The 18,274-nt window shown below is 44.9% G+C and overlaps 1 protein-coding gene across 3 annotated transcripts in view; it reads right to left on the reverse strand.

Annotated features, from left to right (window-relative positions):
• SLC24A3 (solute carrier family 24 member 3) overlaps positions 1–18,274 on the reverse strand; it is a 509,953-nt gene that overhangs the window by 212,129 nt on the left and 279,550 nt on the right. The window lies entirely within an intron of this gene.

Genomic DNA, 18,274 nt, shown 5'->3' on the forward strand with positions numbered 1-18,274 from the left:
TGTCGGCCTATAGAGGCTTTGCTGAGCTGCTGTGGGCTCTTCCCCGCTGCCGAGTGAACTTCCCTGCAGTCCTGTTTATATGGGTGTAGTTAGAACTGCTTTGGCGATGGTGGCCCGCCTCTGTTGAGGCGGAGTCTCTCTGCTGTGGTGGGGTCTCCAAGTCTTTCTATAGCAAGCTCTTAGAGAAACTGTCACTGCTTGATGGGGAGGATGTGCTAGATGATACCTGCTTGCCACTTGTCTTGTTTTGGATTCTCCCCGAATCAGACCCTCCAACAAAGATGTGGAGGTATGTGGTTTATTTGGGAGGTGACCCCAGGATGCACTGTGCATGACGATGGCAGTGAAGCCAGGAAGTGGGGAAGAGTCAAAGGCAGTGGTGCTAAGGAGTGAGTGGATGACTCCTGAGACACCCAGGCCCAATTCTGCTGGGGACCCCTGGCTTGCCCAGAGGATTTGTGCAAGACACAAGCCATCGGTCACTGCTTGAAAAGGCTCTGCTCTTTGCATCCAAGGCAGCACTGGCTTAGGGCATTGGGCAGGTCTTGGGTTGGAGCCACATGAGGTGGGTTTGGGCCAGAGGGAACATCTAGTACATGAAGCAAAGCTCACTTTCCAATGTACAGCAGGTGAGGGAGAGTTAAAAATACTACATTACATACTTGAAACTTGCTAAGAGGGTGGATCTAAATCTTCTCAATACACACACACACACACGGTAACTATGTAGAAGTAATGGATATGTTAATGAGCTGAAATGTGGTTAACATTTCACAACGTGTATGTATATCAAAAGATCAAGTTGTATACCTTAAGCATATATAATTTTTATATGTCAGTAATATCTCAATAAAGCTTTATTTTTTTTTTAAAGGAAGGCCCACCTATATGTCTAGCTAATCACACTCTCTAGTTTTGTATGGTCCTTTAAACATAAAAAAAGGAGACAAGAAAAGACAGGAATGTCATGGCTATGCTAGGATTTCTCTAAGCTGGAGTTGCTCTAAACAGGCAGCATGGAGCTCCTCTAAACAATGAATAAATAAACTGGGAGAAGCCTGGAGTTCCCCTTGGGCACCAAAATGAAGCCACGATCTGGAAATTAATGTGAGGAGCAGAGGGATGACAGCAGCTAGCGTTTATTGAGCACCTGCTCCTGGCAAGCCCTGTGCCTTGCACTTTGACCCTGCGATCCCATCTTATCCTAAACAAGCTATTATTCCAATTCTGTAGATGAGGAGCCCAAGAGGAAGACAGACGAGGCAGCATGCTTGGACTCCGTGACCGGAAAGCACACCCAGCACACCCAGGGCTGGGGACACTCCTCGCACATCCCATCCCCCTCCTGCATGGATCTGCAATTCTGTTCTTCCCATTGACCTCTTCCTTCTCGTGACCTCCTCCCAAAAGAGGATTTGACCTGATCTACCTTCAGCTGCCACACTCCTGGAAGGGAAGCGGTAGGCTTTTTTTTTCTTTGCACTTTTCAGTGTAGCTGCCACAGGGTGTTTTGGCATTGGTCAGTCCTGGGTTGAAAGGTCACCTCTCCTATTGTCCTCCCAGTCCCAGAGCTGGAAGCTAGAGATGGGATGCTGAGTTAATTTATTAATCACAACAGCCATCACCCATGGGAAACAACACAGTGGCTTGCCCTGGGGCACTGCCAAGCAAAGGAATCACACACAGAAAGTGCTTGAGGTCCCCAATCATCAATGAGGGGTAGAGGGGGATACAGGTATGTGGCATCCAGTTACCTCTTTACTTCCTGCCCCACAAGCTTCCTGCATGATCAGTAATAAGGGACCAAGGGAGCACAGAAGGTTGCGAAAGTCACCGCGTGAGCGTCATCCGTGTCTACACTGGGTTCTCCCCAGCCCAGCTCCGTTCTCCTGCCTCACTGCCACCCCAGGCATGAAGCCACAGAGAGCCAGGGACCGCATCTGTTCCACCAAGGGCACCACATCAGTAAGTGACAGGCCTGGGTTCTGAATCCAGGTATTCGGAGTTTTAATTCTTCACAAGACAAACAACAACTGGCTGAATGAAACAACTGCGGATGCATGGACCCCACTGGGCCTGGCTCTTTGGTGGAGGAGGTGTCTGGTCAGGGCTCTCCATGCCAGCCCACATGGTGACCCCAGTGGGATCCCTGGGGAAGACACACTGGAGACTGGGCCCTGGATGGGGCAGGACCCAAAGGGTCCCGTGTTAGCTCAGGACAGTCCACTAAGAAGCTGCCCAAAGTCCTGGCTGTGCAGGGGTGAGTCAAGGAGAAACCACAGGAACTTGTTCAGAGTCCTCCTTCCTTGGAGGCTCAGGAAACCTCCTTTCCCTGCCTCCAGGGAGTTGGCAGCTTACCAGTGACCTACAGCTAGTGCTCAACTTTCGACCACGGTCGGGACCACGGACCAGTCGTAACACGATTTGGTTGTAAGTTGAGTAGGCTATATGTACAGTTAAAATGGTGCACCCGGAGATGGTATTGCTGCCGGAAGCTGGTCTGCACTGTCGTATGCCCAGCTGGGCAACGTCTGCGCTGCCAGACGCGGAGCAGTCATGGCTAGCGATTACGGTCGTAAAGTCGAATGGTCGTAAGTTGCATAGGTGGTAAGTCGATCAATACCTCTAATCTGGGCCTGCTCTCCAGGGCCTGCTCTCTGATCCATGCCCAGCTGGGAGCTCCTTTATCAAAAGTGCATCCCCATGTCGGTAGTCACGGCTGGCCATGAGGACATGTGTGAAAATTCTCCATGGGGCAGTGACAGCCTCCAATCTGGCACAGTCAGTGTCGGAGCCTGTGAATGGAGCAGCTGGCACTGTGAGCCTCCTCACCCACTTGAATGTGGCTTGAAGTTGGGAGTTTCAGGGTCAGGGTGGGGAAGTCAGAGGAGAATCAGTCCAACACTTTTGAATCAACTTTTTTCAAGAACAATAAAACTTACTTGGTGTTCAACAGCAATGTGGAAAGAATGACCAGGTTAAATACTCACTTAGCAAATCTCACTTGACATGCACCCACTCTGACCACTTTTTCATTACAGCTCCTCTCAGAAAACACGTATCAGGAAGATGATGAAATTGGAACAATGGTTTCAAAGGAGTCATGCACAACTTGCAAAGAATACTACATGTATTTTATTTTCCCTTTTATGTATGCATTATATTTTGAAAAAGAAAGCCACAAGAAGAAATTTCATCTAAAAATTGAGCTAAGCCTTCTTCTGCACTGCAAGAGGTGAGTCTTCCCTCATAGGTCCCAAATGCCCACGCCTTAGGCTGAAGCCCTCAAGAGCAGACCTGAGAGAAAGATCTGAATGACAGCTGTTTGTTTGGGAGATGATCCCAGGAAGCACTGGGAGCAGGGTGGAGAGACGAGGCAGGGAGGGGAAGAGGCTGGCACAGTGACCTCAAGCTTGCTGGGAGACGGAGGGGAGAAGGTCTCAGAGTTGTCTACCGCAGGGTCAGCAGCAGGGTCGGGGGCTCCGTGCACTGATGGCTGCCTGTCACTGTTAAGGGCTGCCCCAAAGGCACTGGCCCTTCAACACTTCTGCTCAGCCCTGCACCTGCCAAGCCAAGCATGCTCCTGGGGCCAGAGGAGGCCCTAGAAAGAGTCACAGGTGATGTATCAAGAAACCGTCCACACATCTGGGTATAGCAAAGCCCTGTCTGCCTTAGCCTGATAGAACAGAATACTGTAGACTTGGGGGCTTAAACAACAGACATTTATCTCTCACAACTCTGGAGGCTGGAAGTCTGAGATAAAGGTGTCAGCAAGCTTGGCTTCTGGTGAGGGCTGTCATCTGGCTTGCAGAGGCCGCCTTCTTGCAGTATCTGCATGTCAGAGCACGAGTAAGCTCTGGTCTCTTCTTCCTCTTATTTGGACACGAATTCCATCATCAGGGTCCCACTCATACCTTTATCTGACCCTAATTACCTCCCAAAGATCCCATATCCAACTACCATCACTTTGGGGGTTAGAGCTTCAACCTATGAATCTGGGAAGTGGGAACAAACATTCGGTCTACAGCATCTCCCAAGCTTCCTTTGCATAAGAACTAAAGAGGAGATGGAAGGTGTCTTATGTGCAGGAAAGGAGAGACCATAATTTATATATACATAGTTAGCTTCAGCACACAGTAGTGGGGCATGAGTCAGAGGTGGCAGAAGGCAGTCCCTCTGCACAAGTATAAAATCAGGATAAACCGTTATTAAGACTTGCATTCTGAATCTAGCATGGTAGGACCCCAATGTTAAGACTTAGGATTGTAACATATTCTTATATTGCATATCCAATTTCACCATGTTAGAAGCTTCTTTGATTCGCTTGCAAAGGGCATTCATTGCCAGATGACCCTGTAGCACAGAATGTAAATCAGAAAGAATTCTGTCCTAGAGACTCACCGGGGCAGCAGCTCTGTTTAGGGAGGCTGTAAGGCTGGTCATTGATCTCTGTCAGCTCCTATGTGTGCTGTATACACAGCCTACTAATAACATTGTTATTTTACTCAGTGTTGCCTTGTTGTGGTTCTAAAGCAATTTGGTGTTGCAGTGTTTAATCTTCCTAAAAAAGGGATCAGCCTGAAGTCAAGAAAAGTGTCCTTAATTGGAAATCTGTAAATTTGGGGCTCAATGCTGACATGCCCAAAGTGTGGCCTTTGGCCACCTGTCACTTCATCTCTCTGGGCCTCAATTTGCCTTTTGAACATCTGAAAAGTGGCCTCTGAGGTTCCTGCCTCCCATTCCCTCTGGTCCAAACACATAGTACACTGCAGGGCACACAGTAGATGCCTGTTAAGTCTCAGTGGGATGAAGAACTCTGAGAACAGAGCTTGGACATGGATAGAGTAAATCCATTCTGCCCAGTTGACCTAGTGGTTCAAGAAAAGAGCTACGACAGTGGCTGTGCTTGCCTCCTGGCGACTGCACCAGCTATCCACCTGGCAACACGCTCCTGGTGCCTTGCAGGTTTGTGGGGGAACGCGGTTTTCTGAATAGCTGCAACTGTCCAAGAAAAGAGTGTATGCAGACTGTGTGGTGTACTGCACTGAAAGGCTTCTGCCAAGTGCTTCTTGGCCCCAGTTTCTTCACTTGTAGAACAAGGGGTAAGACAATGTGGGGGCTCTAGCGCCTCCCAGATGATGGCTGGTGCTGATGCCACCCTCTCCGGGTGTGTATCCTCGCGCCAAATCCAAACGTATTCAGCGCATTTGTTATGGCTTGAGCTAGGATGCCTGCTGTGTTTGGGAACTAACATTTTCCTTGGGTGGTCAGTTAGATTTTGTGTAAGATCCCACAGTGGGGAATCAGGCTCAGGTCCGGGTCTCCTCTGTGTCACACGGGGCCCTGTTTCCTTCATCTGTAGATGGGTGTGTTGATGTCATCCCTGCAGGGTTGTTATGAAGAGTGTAGATAGTGAATGTGAATACTTCCTGGGGCCACATATCATTATTCTAAATTATAACAACCATTACATGCTGGCCTGGTGTGGGCAGAAGGCACATTCTTCTCTGGTCTTATGTTGCAATCCACATATTGCCAGTTCCTTCCTGCCTTGCATTGGCATCTGTTTTCCTGGATGGTGGTCAGTCCATGAGAGCTGCATAAATGTGTGTACCTCTAGGCAGGTGTTTCCAGTACTCAGCCTGTTGGGGCCACATGGCCCACGTGGCCTGTTGGGAGCAGCTACCTATGCAGGGAGAACAGAGCAGCCTCATCCAGCTGAGAGTCGTTCCCCAAATACCTTCAAGGTCCTCAAAGTCTCTTTCTACTCCTCTCTTTCATCCCCCAATTTTCCTTTCAGTGCATCCCGCCAGCCCTGGGGGCCTGCAAAAGCAAGCAGTGCTGTTACCATGGAAACCACAGAGACCTGAGTGGAGTGGTTTCCCCTTACCAAGGCAACGGCAATCAGTGTCGCTGCTTCTCTCTCCTGGCTGCTTTCATGAGGCCCGAGTTTGATGAGTCTAAACGGAGGTTCGAAGGGGTAGAGAGTCTTTTCTCCTTTGTTTGAAAAAAATGCAGCAGGAACACTCGTTCCATCTTTAGACATACTCATCACATGTTGATCAAATGGAGCGGTGCAAAATGAAAATCAACACATCCTAAAAAGCCTGGTTCCCTTAATATGTCTGAGCAAAAGGAACGTGGGCTGCTGCAGCCATCAGAACACCAGTCTGCCATGCCAGTGACCTTCTCATGACAAAATACCCAATGCAACTTGATGGACCAGTTTCTCAAGAATTGCACCAAAAAAAATGGAGGTCTGGATGCTACCCAGTTTCTCCCTGTAGTGATGAGTGGCTTCAAGCTTCTGTTTAAGATGCTTTAATCTTAGTAAAGCCTGTTGCTCCCACTTTCCCTGGGGCATTGTAAAAACTTTGTCTTCCAGGTGTGGTACCTCCTCCACCGCTCACAAAGCCTTCCCTGTCTCTCTTTCTGTGGCCCCGTCGCACTGTCCCAGCGCTAATCAAATTATTTTCCAACCACACTGAAGGCATTTGCTTGCCTGTGTGTACTGTGGACTCAGTGGTACCGTGAGCTCAGCTCCCTGAGGACAGGAGCCCTGTCATTCCTCTCTGTCATCAGCACCCACCAGGTTGGGATCCATAAAAGAGGACAACAAATATCAAGCGTGACTGAATGCAGCGGGCCTTTCAGGAGGTGGTTTTGTATAAACACAAGACAGAATTATTGGCTGAGAAATGGTGTTGGGAGGGACAGCTCAGTCAGCCTCCCAACTGCTGGATACCAGCTCTGGTGGCCATGAGGTCTGTTCACAAATACCCCGCTTCTCATTGTTCCGGAGACCTAGGAAGAGTATGTCTACAACCTCTTCAAAGTTAGGTGAGGCGATGCAGCTTGCTGTGATTACTGAAATATAAGTGAAATGACATGGATTGCATGTGGCTTTCAAACCAGTGCCTGGCTCCCCATTTTGCATTTTCTTGTCATACCAGTTCTTGAAAAACACATCAGGAAGTATTGTGCAACCCCATCAGCCTGGGTCCCTGAGTGACTGACAGCAGAGTCCCCAGCACCCCTGCCCCAATACACACATTTTGAACATGTAGCATGAGTAAAAATAACATTGTTGTTTTTTGTAGCCACTGATATTTGGGGGCTGTCTGTTACCCAGCATATCCTAGCTCCTTCTGAGAAATGCATATGGTCCTCGGTCCTTGGCATCTCCGTAGCCTTTAGCACATAAAATCTTGCCTTGCAGCAATTTTGGGCTGTTTTCTTTCTTCTCCAATAGACTGGGGGAGGGAGGTTAAAGTTGCAGGATATTTATTCTTCTCTGTAGCCCTGGTGTCTAGCAAAATGCCTGGCACAAAAATCACTTAATGAGTGTTGCTTGAGGCAATTAACACATTTGTCATAACTAAAGGCCACTGAACAAAATTATTCACAAAAAAATCTGTGTGAAAGTACATATATGCTTAACTTAGTTTTCTAAATTTTTAGTCTCTGGGAATGTTTTAGAGACATTTCAGTGCATGCTCACATTTAGCAAGGTCAAGCAAACCTTCGGCAGGCATGAGAGAAGGCATCTGGCAACAGGAGGTCCTGAGTGTACCAGGGAACCAGTCTGTCCTTAGATCACCTTTTGAATTTTTGTCTGGTTCTAAAGACCATATCTTAGTAACATTGGAAAATTCATTAAATCAATATTGTGCCAAAACACCACCATTTCCTTTCAGCCCTTACCATCTGCTGGATACCATACTCAACACTAGTTAAGGGTACACAGTCCTTGTCACTGAGGAGTTACCAGTTGAGCATAGGTTGGGAGCAAGGGAACTCTCTTTGAAATCATCCCAATACCTTGAGCATTCTGAATTTAAGGATGGAAATAAACTTTATCAAGTATTGCAAATATATTTATCACTTTTTCATTGCTTCTATATGATAGAAGGCAGTATCCCAATTTACAGGCAGGTAAGCTGAGGCCCAAAGAGGGCAAGTAACCAGCCTACAGTTCACACAGACAGTAGAGGAAGAGCTGAGATCAAACTAGGGTTCAACTTTATACTGATTCTGCTGTCCTAGAAAAACCAAATTACCCCATTTTTTCCTTTTTTTTTTTTTTTTTAAGGGTATAAGTCCTTCTCTTCAAAAGCCAGAAACAAAGTTCAGCTTCAAATGGATTGATGTGTGAATGGATACACGGTTACGAGAAGTATCTCTGTGAAGGAGGATGCAACCGCAAGTCATTGGAACAGATGGCCTAGAGGGATCATCAAACTTTCAATCAAAATGGTATTGCCAATCAAATTTGCTAAGAAAAGTTGCATCAGCCAAATGCTTATGTGGCGACATTTGCTTACCACAGGAAACCAGCGTTTTACAAGAGCCTGAAGACCTGGATTTGAAGCCCTCCTTTACCACTCACAAGCTCTGTGTCCTTGGGAAAATTCTTTAGCCTATTTGAGTCTTAATTGTTAATGTACAAAATGGGAGATACCCATTTATGTGATTATTACGATGATTGATGGTGATGATGCTTATGAAATATGCAATACCTAAAATTGGGCAAGTAACTCTCAAATAAGAGCTCTTTTTGTCTTTAACTTATTAAATAATGAAGAGGGAGAAATATAGACAGGGGCATTTTCCAAGACACCAATACCCGCCCCACAGTGTCCTGTGGCCCTACCTCTTTTATACTAAGCACCTGCATCTCTTTACCTGAAGGCTTTCTCCAGAGCTGAGAAAGGGTCCCCTGCCCAGACACTGCAGGCTGGATATGCTGGAGAATTAATACCACCCTTTCTCTCAGGAGAAGCTGTCAACCAAAGCCTGATGAAATGTGAGTGTATAAATACCCCAACTCCCTCACCACCTGAGTGAGATAACACTGAGGTATGTTCTACACCATTAGAGTTCCCAGCAGAATTAAGCTCTGGTTGCCCACAGTGGTAACTGGCTTTGTAACATGCCTTTGATTGGTCGCCTTTCTGTCATTGTCTCACTGTCTCACTTCCCAACTCCCATACTGGGGATCATATCAGAAACTAACTTGTGCCTGAGTCTGTTTCTGGGATGCCTTCTGGAAAATCCATATTTAGACGAGGAGAGTTAGGAATTTCACACTTTTCTCTCTCTTTACTTCGACAAAGATTCATTTTTCCAGAAAAGAACTTATTCACATTCAGGCGAATGTTTCCCTAAACCATAGCAATAGTCTGTATGGACAATTTGCAGTGGATTTGCAATCTGGATAGCATTATGGAACTACCTCACTCCTGAACGCAGATTGGGAAACGGCCTTTGCTTCTTGTTCATGATGCTGAGTTGATCTAACACCATGAGAAGCCCCTTGGTTCCCACTTTAGAGCTCTTTTTCTCATGTCCATATTGGCAGAAGATTTTAAATAATCAGCCCACAAACTTTTCTCCTGGAAGGGAACAGATATTCTTTGGAACTAAAGAACCCCAAATCATTAGTTACATACAGTATTGGCCTAGCAGAGCCCTGAAATGTAATTTGACAAGCTAGAAATGTATTTCTTTATCAATAATAAAAAACCACGACATCAGTGCTGTTCATGTCTTTGAGCCAGCAGCTACTGTACCATCTCATGAATAATGTAGTGTTCTCAGGCCACAAACATGGCAGCAGAGAAGAGGTCTCTTTGCAAGAGCAAGAGCCTACAGCATGCATTTGCTGCTCACGTGATTATCAAGGCTGTGTCACTAATAAATTCTCATTAAAGAAAGTGAAATATTTATGGTAAATTCCCTATGGTGTTCAGAACTTGATGCTCTTCTTGGATTCCTTTGTTTCTCTAAGTGTCCCTTGGTGCCAACATCAGAGACAGAATAATTGAATGGATGACCTGCTGCATCTCTCACGTCCTTATGTCTGCTATTGATCCAGACCTACAGGCTGATGTATACAGGAACCCACTAAATAGTTCCTAAAGAGGACCCATGGTGGTGACAAGGAATGCCTATTCCTCTTCAACACCCTCAGAAAGGATAAGATTGCATGAAAAACTTTTCTAGAAAAAAATCCACTTGAAATAGTGCTTTCTGAATGTAGCAATTCCCTACAGGAATCTACATGAAAAGTTTTTAATCTTTAAGCATTTATTTTATATAAGGTGAAGTGTACATGCTAAATGGCTGGAGGTTTCAAAATCAGTGACACTTTTTAATGTTAACTCATCAAATTTCAAGGCTGGAAGTAACATTTATGGTTCTATTGGTCTCTAGATGGGAAGATAATAACAGAATTTCATGAAAAGCACAAAAGTTTCCCTCTGCTTCCTCTCTTAAAATCTGCTCTTTTTATTTCCTTCTGATGTTATTCCATGACTGCCAATTTTAAGGATAGAAAATTGGTCTCATTTCATGTTGGTCGCTTGACTGCTAATGATTGACTATTAGGATGAGTCTTGGATGGGCTCAGTGTGGTAAAGGATCTCCATCTATTAGCAATGTCTACCGCGGTTAGGGGAATGGGAGCAGGGACCTGTGTACTTGTCATTTCCCTATATTGAGCTTTGCTAAGCAAGTCCTAAAACGAAAGAATAACTGGCACTCCTCGGTCCTGGTAATAGTGATTCGTGACATCCTTTTGTTTGATCTGCGCCTATTTTACAGTATAATCCATTTGAAAGTGGGAGAATTATTACTAATCCATCTACTTGAATGTACTTGGAATCTTCAGGGGATTGTATTGAGACACCTTTAATCTTTAGCTTGAATTCTAGTTTATAATAATAAAATAAATATCTAAGAATATGCATAGCTGTTGTAGGAAGACATAAATAAGCAGACAAAATATTGATTAGCTCAGTTGGAAAAAATATAAGCTGTGCTTACTTCTCAGTTTTGGACTTGGTCACCTCTGCCCCCCTCCTTAAGGGGAAAATGCACATGTTAACTGCAGGAAATCATTTTTCCTTTTATGTTACCATATATTCAATATTTTTTGACCATTTACAGGTATTGATCGACTTACGACCTATGCAGCTTATGACCATTCGACTTTACGACCACAATCGCTAGCCACGACTGCTCTGCGTCTGGCAGCGCAAACGTTGCCCAGCTGGGCATACGACAGTGCGGACCAGCTTCCAGCAGCACTACCATCTCTGCGTGCATATAGCCTACTCAACTTACGACCAAATCGTGTTATGACCAGTCTGTCGGACCCAATTGTGGTCGTAAGTCGAACACTACCTGTACCTATAATTTTAGGTCAAAGCACTAACGAATCTGCAAATTACACCTGAAACTCTTTTAAAGGTAGATTTGAGCTCAATAATTTTTTGTTAGATAGCTAAGTTTGTGATTCCAAAGTTTACATTCCCAGTATCAAGGCAACATCTCTGGGACAACATCTACCTCTGAATATGAATAGAAATTAAGAAAACAGCATAGTTAATCCAAACCAAAAAGTAATTCTTCTGTTCAATTTTCTCCATTTCCTTGAACTGTCATAGGGCTCTGGTGACGGCACATTATAGCTCTGAATGAAACATCTAAATACCTTTTCCTTCAACAATGCGCCTTGGTATCCAGTTAGGATTTTGGGTTATAGATCAAGAGCAGGAACTGATGACATGAGAGGTATCTTAGGAAGGGCACGGTGCTGCCTTGTAGATAGCAGAAGACTCGTCACAGTTTGCAGCAAGCAAGATCAAAACAAGAGAATTTAGAATCTACTTGATGTGTATCTAGCAATGTATATAATACATGTAATATACACATGTAGTTTATTTTTCTGAGACAGTGTCTCAATCTGTTGCCAAGGCTGGAGTACAGTGGCACTATCGTGCCTCACTGCAGCCTCCAACTCCTTGGCTTAAGCAATCCTCGCATCTTAGCCTCCCAACTAGTTGGGACTGCAGGCATGGGTCAACATGCCCAGCTATACACACACACACACACACACACACACACACACATATATATACACACATACATATATACATATACATACATATATACACATATATACATATATATATATATATATATATATATATATATATATATATATATATATATATATATATATATATATATATAATGTTTTTTTTGGTAGAGACAGGGTCTTGCTATGTCACCTAGGCTGGTCTCAAACTCCTGGCCTCAAGCTATCCTCCCGCCTTGGCCTCCCAAAGTGCTGAGATTACAAGCATAAGCCACTGGGCCTGGTCTTCTAGTAATTTTTAAAATTGTACATTTGACTTCATGGATGATGGCTGAGGAAATTCTGGATTCTGTCATCTTCCTCTGAAGAGTATTGAGTTTTGTTCTAATAGGAAGCTGAATTTATTGGAGGATTGTAATTACTAGCCACAAAACCAGAGGTGGTTTTAGGTTTTAAGCTTTGATTAAATTACTGGAGGGTCATTCTTTGTGGTAATTTTAGGCCTATTTTGAGTGTGCCCTTAGCCCTGAGATATGGTCTCTATAGGCTTTCAGTGGAACATCTGAACTGTGTATCAAGCCCCTTAAACTTTAGAGACTTGCACTTCTCCGTTTGTCTCCCCAGTGCCGGGCAGCAGTGACATATCTGCTTTCAGCCTTTCAGCTCTTGTCTTTCCTGAGCTGCGTGGAGTCATTCCTAAGCAGGCAAGGTTCAGAGGTCAGTCATGGACCTGAGGGAAATTTACACACATATTACACATATTTTGACTCCTTTCTTTCTGACATTTCCTCCAATTTTCAGCTGCTCTGGGATCCACGCTCTAATCTCTGATGTCTCAACCCAGTAAGACTGCTGTTTCTGCTTGAGCTCCATCCCCCGTATGCTGCACACCTAGGGGAGGTTTCAGCGGAGAAAAACTAACTGCTATGGCCCCCTGCTAGTGTGGTTGTCTTTTGAGGTTAATATCCCCTCCAGTCTCTGCTTGCTTTCTTCACTTTCCTCTGGAGTATATTCTGCATCATAAGGGGCTGCACAAAATTTGCAGCAAACCAAATTCACATGAAAGATTCCCCAACTTGCCGTTAGCCATATTAAGTCCTCCTTGGAACTTATACTGCCTGGAGTCACGGCGTGGCCTGGTGGTAAATAACAACCTGGGGAAACTAAAGGTTGCTGTGGTGGCTGACAAGCAAGGATGGAAGGCCTGGGAGGTGACCTAATTGCATGCCAACTTACATGGATAAACCAAGAATCAGACAGAAGGAGCAATCAGAACAGTAGGAGACTACAGGAAGAGACACTGCAGCCTTCCAGAACTCTCAACTATAAATATTTCAAGGTCAAGTCATCCCAAACAAGCATCTGTGGCAGTTCTAATGTCTCTGACAGGTGATGTCCCAAGGCTCAGAGGCAAGAACGTGTGTTCAGAGGCAAAATGATATTGAAAACCAGTTACAGCCAAGAAGGTGAAATTGTGTTGTACTTCCTTTTACAATCTGGGGGATCGCTTAGATGTTTTGTGTGTCAGATTTTGATGTCCCACGTGAAGTTGCCAAATTGAAATTCATGGCAACAGCAAGGTAGGTGTTTAATAAGTGCTTTTCAGGTCTAGAGAAACGTGTGAAGCTTTATAAGAGGAAAGAAAAGTGGGCAGCAAATAAAACTTTTGATCAAGTCCGGCCAATACATAAAGTACCTGAGTATTAACATTTAATTTTTTTATGGAAGAAAGTGGAAATTTGGCTTAGTTGTTGAGTTAGTTAAGAGCAAAATGATAAATGCCATAACTTACGTTCCAAGTAAAGAGGAAAAGGGACGTGAAGTAGGGGAAAAAGTTTCACCTCGTTCCTATGCTAGAATGCCGTCTTATCCCCCATTATAAGTCAATTACTTCTTGCTCCCCTCCCAGAACCTGTCAATTTGTGTCATTGACAGAGAGATTGTCATCTTTGTCTTTCCATGTACTTATGTATCATTGCAGGGTTGGCTGGCGTTGAAAACAGATTAAAAGAGATCCGTAAAATAACAGAATTATTACAAGACAAAATACTGCAAGAGGCAGTGGTAGCAACGTCCACTCTGTGGCGTAATAACCTCGGTTATGATGTTACAGAAGCATGATGCAAATGTATACATTTGTGGTCATGAGCTAGGACAGCTTTCAGGCCCACTTGAGTCAAAGGCTGATCAAAGATACTAGTACCTCCTCTCCAGCCTTCCCAGCCGAGGAGTGGTTTACCATGTACTTGAAGAGGCTGTGTTGGGCCTCACTGGGGCTGTTTGAGTTCATATAGCAATGTTTGAATTCATGTAGTGGGTGGGATAAAATAACTGAGCAGAATTTTCAAGGATGGAGAGGAATTTAATATCATTACTCCTTTTGATCTTTTCTCATATATTATATAACTTTGAATTTCAGGGCATTTCATATAGATTTATGGAGGAAAATCTATTAAAATAAATTCTTTTAGAAAATGACCCTTTCAATGTTTGAGATGATTTTTTATCCAAATAATATTGCATTCGATGAGAGACTCTAACATTTAACTTTTCTTGCATAGCTCACATAAATATGATCAGACTGTCAAACCTAACTCATAAAAATCTCTGATCTCCTAGGTAACGCTAAGATGAGGAGAGAAAAAAAAGAGCGGCTTTTGAATCTGAAGATGGAAGCGGCAAATCCCGTGGGGATCCTGAACGAGGAGAGGAGGCCCTGCCTAACAGCTTCCGAGGCGGCCAAGTACCCACAGTTGCGGGACTGGTGAGAGAGGCATTTCCTTTTGCTGAGTCGACCACACAGAAGCAAATCGAGTGGCTTATTCTCAACAATTTCAGGTAAATGGTTCTTTCCAAGGACACAGTTTCCTTTGAGAAAGATTCAAAGACCAAAGTGACTCTGGTTTATGATCCTAGTTGCAACATGAATGGGCTCTTCAGGGACACAGGTGTGTACTACACATTTCCCCATCAATATAACTCAAGGGGTCAGGGCAGAGCTGCAGCAGTCACAATGTGACTGGTAGAGGGTAACAGGGAGTACTCAGCACAGTTTTGATTTCAGGAGTTTATAGCCCAGCTGGGAAGCCAGCTTCCAGCACACACACACACACACAAATGCACAAACTGGAGGATGATTGAAGAAATCAAGCTATATGCCTAAACATGCATGCATGCATGTATGTACACATTCATGTATGTACATGTAAGTAAATATGAGTATGCATGTATGTGTGTACATATGTACACACATATGCACATGTAAGTATATAAGTGTATATGTGTAATGGACTGAATGCCCTCCTCTCCAGATTCATATGTTGAAATCCTAATCCCGAGTGCAACGGGGTCTTTGAGAGGTAATTAGGTCACAAGTGTGGAGCCCTCATGTATGAGATTAGTGTCCTTATGAGTCATGAAAAATTAGCTTGTCATGGTGGCGTGCAACTGTATTCCCAGGTACTTAGGAGGCTGAGAGGACAGAACCTTGCACTCCAGCCTGGGTGATGGAGCGAGACCTTGTCTCTAGAAGAATCATGAGACAGTTTGTTTCCCCTCTGCTCTCTGTCACATGAGAATATAAGAAGTCAGAGGTCTGTCACCCAGAAGAAGGCTACTGCCAGAACCTAACCATGCTGGCACCCAGATCTGACTTCCAGCTTCCAGAACTGTGTGTAATAAATTCTTGTGTTTACAAAACACCCAGTATGGTATTTTCTTAGGCTGCCAGACCTAAGACAGTGTGTATGCACATGTATTTGCACAATAACCACCCCAAACAGTGGTTTAAGACTACTGTAACATTTTACTGTTATGCCTCACATTTTTAGGGGCTGACCAACCTCAGGTAGGTGGTCCTTACTTGGCTGCTCACACAATTGCAATCACATGGTGGCTGGAACTGGAAACATGAAGGCTCAAACACTCACTTCCTGTCTGGCCTCTGAGCAAGGGGAACTCCAACACCTGAGAACAGGAACAGTGGGGGCTCCCTGGCCTCTCCAAGTCTGTGGTCTTGCCATGTGGTCTTCTCAGCTTGGGGACTTCTCACATAGTGAGAAGTGGCTCAGAGCTGCAGGTGCACATATCAAGAGAGTGCTGGAGGAAGTCATACGGCCTTCTGTTATCTGGCATAGGAAGTCATGCAGGGCATTTCCACTGCCTTCTGTTGGTCACGGCAGTTACAAATATCTCATCAGTCTTAAAGGAATGGGAAGTGGACCCTACCTCTTCATTTTTGGTGGGGGAAGACAAGATTCTGGAAGAGTATGTTGTCCTGGAGTTCTTGCTGTGGTCATTTGGGAAGATGCAATCTGCCACTATTTATCTGTACCTAAACTGATAACCTTAGCTATAACCATATTGATAATAATTGATAGCTATTAATATGGATCAGACAGTGAGTGAACAGTGAGGTGAGGAAGGAAGGTGCCGTGAGCCGGCACAGCGCGTGAAGGCTGGAGCAAGTCAGTCTTGAGTGGAGCCTTAGAGAAGGACTGCAGGAGAAAGTTCAGGTAGACAGAGAAGCAGAGACAAGGTGTGGGGGTGGCGGAGAGTCAGAGCCATCCATCCAGATTTTGAATGAGGTGGTGGCTCCTTAATGCAGCTGTCCCCAACCTTTTTGGCATCAGGGACCAGTTTTGTGGAAGACAATTTTTTCACGGAATGGTGGGAGAGGTGGTTTTGGGATGATTCAAGTGCATTACATTTATTGTGTACTTTATTTCTATTATTATTACATTGCAATATATAATAAAATAATTATACAGCTCACCTTCATGTAGAATCAGTGGGAGCCCTGAGCTTGTTTTCCTGCAACTAGACAGTCCCATCTGAGGGTGATGGGAGACAGTGACAGATCATCAGGCATTAGAATTTCATAAGGAGTGTGCAACCTAGATCCCTTGCATGTGCAGTTCACAACAGAGTTCCTGCTCCTATGAGCATCTAATGCCACCACTGATCTACAGCAGGCAGAGCTCAGGTGACAATGTGAGCCATGGCGAGTGGCTCTAAAGACAGATGAAGCTTTGCTTGCTCATCCACCACTCACCTCCTACGGTGCAGCCCAGTTCCAAACAGGCCAGGGATTGGTAATGGTCCATGGCCTGGGGATTGGGGACCTCTGCTTTAATACATCTCTCCTTGAACAAACAGCCAAGTTCTCTAGTGGAAACGGCAGCAGCTTTTAATGTGTGAACACCATAGTTCCCATTGCATGCTCTTTCCTGATCCTTATGAGAACGCAGTAGCTCTGTGCTTCACAGAGCTGAGGCCCAGTTCACTAAGTAGGAAGATCCACTTGATCTTCTGAGGCAAGTGTCTGTCCTTCTACACCACAGCAGCCTCTTCAGAATTAACATTAGACATGGTTTCTTTCACATTTCTCCCCAGTCTCAAAGGGGAAAAAAATATGCTTATGCAAACCCTTTGTTTTTTTTCTAAAAGAAATGACTGTATCCAGCATCTAAAAGACCATGTGGAATTGCACTAAATTTCACAGTACATTAGAACGCAGAATGAGACCCAAGATTAAAATTGGCCAATTTCCTAGTTAGCCTTTTACTAAGCCTCAGGCTGGAGAAGCACGACCCTGGAGGACAGCGTCTGGGATTCTGCTCCTCACTGCAGGCCTTGCCGTAAGTGTCTTTCTCCATCCAGGGCTTCCTGTTAAGATGAAACAGTCCTAGCCCCATCTACCCAAAAAAGGGACTAGTTCGGAGTTCTTGCCTTATTTAAGTGCCAGAAATGTCTACTTGTGTCTTGACATTTGTCATAGGCTAAGAATGAGCTAGGAGCTGACTCAGACTCCCCTGCTGCCTGAGATACATCCTGACAGAAAGCATGCTGGCACCTTTGGTAGGGACTCTTTCCGTGCCCCAAGACCCCTTTTTATCATGTTCACATTTTATGACCATGGGCTGCTGGTACCCCACTGTCTGCTTGGTGTGTTGGAACCCACAAGGGGAAGGCAGAAAGAGTTGGTGTTGGGGGCTTGCAAAAGAGCCCAACTTACAACAGAAAGAAGTTTAGGCACTGGGGAAGAACAAGCCGCTGCTGTTATTGCTCCTGTTAACTCCTCTGAAAGTCGCAAGAATGCAACTGAAGCTGGCAATCAGGACTCTGTCCGCCTCCCTGGAAAGCCCTTTACCATTTTGCTAACTCCGGCTCCCAGAGTGTTTCCACACGCAGAGGCCGGCACCCAGGGATGTGTTGTGCTGAAGTTCCCCTCTGTGGGACTCTGCTTGATCCTGTGCCCTTCTGGACATCCTACCCTTCCTGGTCACACTGTGTGCTCTCTGACCAGTTTTTCCAGGGAAGACGTCCAACACAGCTTTCACAGGAATGCTCATGCCAGGCTCAGCTTCTGGCAACCCAGGCTAACTCAGG

The sequence above is a fragment of the Cebus imitator genome, unplaced genomic scaffold, assembly GCF_001604975.1.
Source record: "Cebus imitator isolate Cc_AM_T3 unplaced genomic scaffold, Cebus_imitator-1.0 Scaffold475, whole genome shotgun sequence".
Classification (NCBI taxonomy): Eukaryota; Metazoa; Chordata; class Mammalia; order Primates; family Cebidae; genus Cebus; species Cebus imitator.